Source organism: Pinus tabuliformis, chromosome J (assembly GCF_031772625.1).
Source record: "Pinus tabuliformis cultivar Carrire ecotype Pingquan chromosome J, CPIR1, whole genome shotgun sequence".
Taxonomy (NCBI): domain Eukaryota; kingdom Viridiplantae; phylum Streptophyta; class Pinopsida; order Pinales; family Pinaceae; genus Pinus; species Pinus tabuliformis.
The window spans coordinates 972945784-972948651 of record NC_142295.1 but is presented as its reverse complement, the minus strand read 5'-3'; the positions used below and the strand labels follow the sequence as shown (position 1 = coordinate 972948651).

Here is a 2868-nt window from a genome sequence, read left to right as displayed (position 1 = left end):
TGGGTTTAATTCTACTGCGAGTACGATGCACTGAGAACAAATACAAAAGACACGTTATACTTCCGACTACAACAGTTTTCCGACTCAGTAAAGGGTTGCCCAAGCTGCTACTCATAACACACGAAACCTGCCGACTATTCAAGATAATAATCAACCACATTAACAGCATCAAAATTGAGATCAATATATAGAAATAGAATCTATCTGTCTCTGCACTTGGTTTTGCTTAATTATCCCGCGAATGGTGTTGTGACAAGCGCTGCTTCTGGTGGCTGTAAACACTGCAACGATGCTTGCTTGCATGGAGGACCATGATTTGAAACATATCCTCTAAAGCATGACCTTTGTGAACGCTTTCGACCAGTTACTTTAGCCCCATTCCATCCAAGCTGGTCATTCAACTACCTCTGCTATTGATGGTAATACTGGTACTGCTGGTAGATAAGCTGCTAGGACAGGAAGGGATACCTTGGGAGGTCCTGGCTTTGGATCTGTCTTATATGGCAGGGACTAGCTACCTCTCAGCCCAACTTGTTAACTCTTGAGATTTAATATTTACAATATTCGGAGACACAACAAGGCAGAATACTTTATACAAAGAGATTCTTCTGGGGAGAGTACGTTATTCAAAGAGATTTCTGCTGGGGGGCACGTTTGTCTGCTGAGATATATTTAGAAACACGCAGTTATGGAAGCTGGATTTTCACGTTGTGCCAGAATGGAGATCCTCGTTATTGAGCTTTAGGGGTGCGTACTTTACATAAATTATTGATTGCGTATTCAATTTTTCTTGCATAGAATATTTTTTCACATGCTTTCAAAAACAGTAATATGATACAGTAACCCTTTTGATAATACAGAGATCGCTGGGAGAGAAATTAGTGATAAACAAACAATGTCTTCGTCGGAACGTGGTGGCCTTGAGAATTGGATTAGATTGAAGATATTTGTGTACAATTAAACGGATGTTACACGTGATGTTACAGGATGCATTGCGAGGGGTGCATATTGGCTCCGCGCCACCATCATGCGTTGCTAAATGCCGAGGGGTGCAGCCCTTGTAAACCTGTGCAGTGCGCCGTCACTCCAAAACAGCAGTGCATTCCAAAACGTGTAGAGGATTACTATCCCGTGGTGCGGAAATGCCAATGCGGCAACAAAATCTTTAACGCATCATACTACCAATCGCCTCGTATTTGACCGCTCGCAAAACTGTCAGACTGACCGCTACCTTTTGCAGAAATCAGAGACCATGGAATGCATGTCTCTTTACTTGCATAAATTTATATGTTTGAAATAATGAGTTTTAGTTTATACTATTAATGAATGCATCAAGTTTTGCTTAACCGTTTTGCTTAATTTATTTTTATTCATGGTCTTCCGCTCTAATGAATTTGATTGTGGCCTTTTAAGTAACTGGTCAATTTCTGAAACCATCATATTTTCATGGATGGACAAAATTTGAATGCCCAGGATATTTGTATGAACTGTACGTTGAGTTTAATGCAATTGTTTTATAATTGTTAAATAAGTAATTCAATATTTTAAATACGTTTTTGGCTCATGATTAAACATCATGACAAGGTAATAATACTTTTTCAAATATGGTAACTCAAATTTTTAGTATTATATTAATAGGGGTTGAATTATTTGGTAATTATAGTTTTCAACATGTTTCCAAACTTGTAAAGATTATTTTACCTTTTAGGAATAATATTTCTTTTGACTAAATGATTTCAATTTATTACAGATAAATAAAGGTTTTCATTTAAATATAGTAATTCAAATTTTAGTATTATTTTAATAGGTTTTGAATTATTGGGTGATGATGAGTAAATGATTTTATCAAAGATAATTATAAGTTTTGATTTAAATATGGTAAATTAAATTTTAGTATTATGTCAATGGGTTTAATTTTTTTTCCTCTAAGTAAAACTAATCTATTGATATAGGCAAAATGTACAAGGAGGCACTGACGTGAGCAGTACTGGGTATATGGAATGATCATTCTAATCTTCCAAACTTGAGATCGAGACTGCCTCAGAATGGAAACCAGTGCAGGCCCAAAATTGAAAAAATTTCAGCTACCCACGCAGGCGCTATAGTTGTCATATACAAAAAATTGGAGTTGAGACTGATTAAATCAAAACTTGATTCAGACTTGACCATGATAAGTTGTCCAATGGGACAAAATTCCAAAAATTTACACCCTAGAAGGAAAAAAAAGGACTATAAAAAGACTAGACAGGATGCAAGAAACAAAAGACAGGTGTCAAAGCTCGACCAAACCAGATTAAGGCTCTGCACATGATCTGGTGGCCAACTGCTTGGTTTCCTCTGTAGGTTCCTCCTCCACTATCGAACACCACCCGTAGACTTCGGATCCTGTGTATTCTGCATGACCGCCACCTGCGTTGTCCTCAGGTTGAATGCCCTTATCCTTTCGGCGGGTTTCGCTTTCCAAATTCTGTGGATTGCTGCTTGAGGGAAGATCCTTATCTGTTGTCGGAAGTCTGGAGCTTGGATCCCCTGGTTCGAAATTAAAAGAAGGAACTTGGCTGAAATCCCTGTTGGGCGAAGGTTTTGTATTGGACGCAGAGATTTCCTTAATGTCCACGGTGATGGTGAACATAATGCTCGGCTTGTTCAGGGTGCTTTGAAACTGGAAGTGAGCTTGCTGGGACGTGGCATTGGTGGCTGCATGCAGAGGGATGCTTCCAGAGTGATGAGCCCCGCTGCAGCTAATCCTTCCTCATCCGCTTCTCATGTTCGGATATCTGCCTTGGGGGCTGGGATTAGAGAGGGTATGGGACTGAGAAATAGAAGGGGAAGAAGAGGCAGAGGGGGGACGATATCCGGAGCGCAGAG

General features: G+C 39.4%; 1 pseudogene; it reads left to right on the top strand.

Moving 5' to 3' along the window:
- The first annotated feature begins 688 nt into the window (after positions 1-688).
- LOC149230073 (uncharacterized) lies at positions 689-1200 on the top strand (annotated as a pseudogene).
- The last annotated feature ends 1668 nt before the right edge of the window (positions 1201-2868 follow it).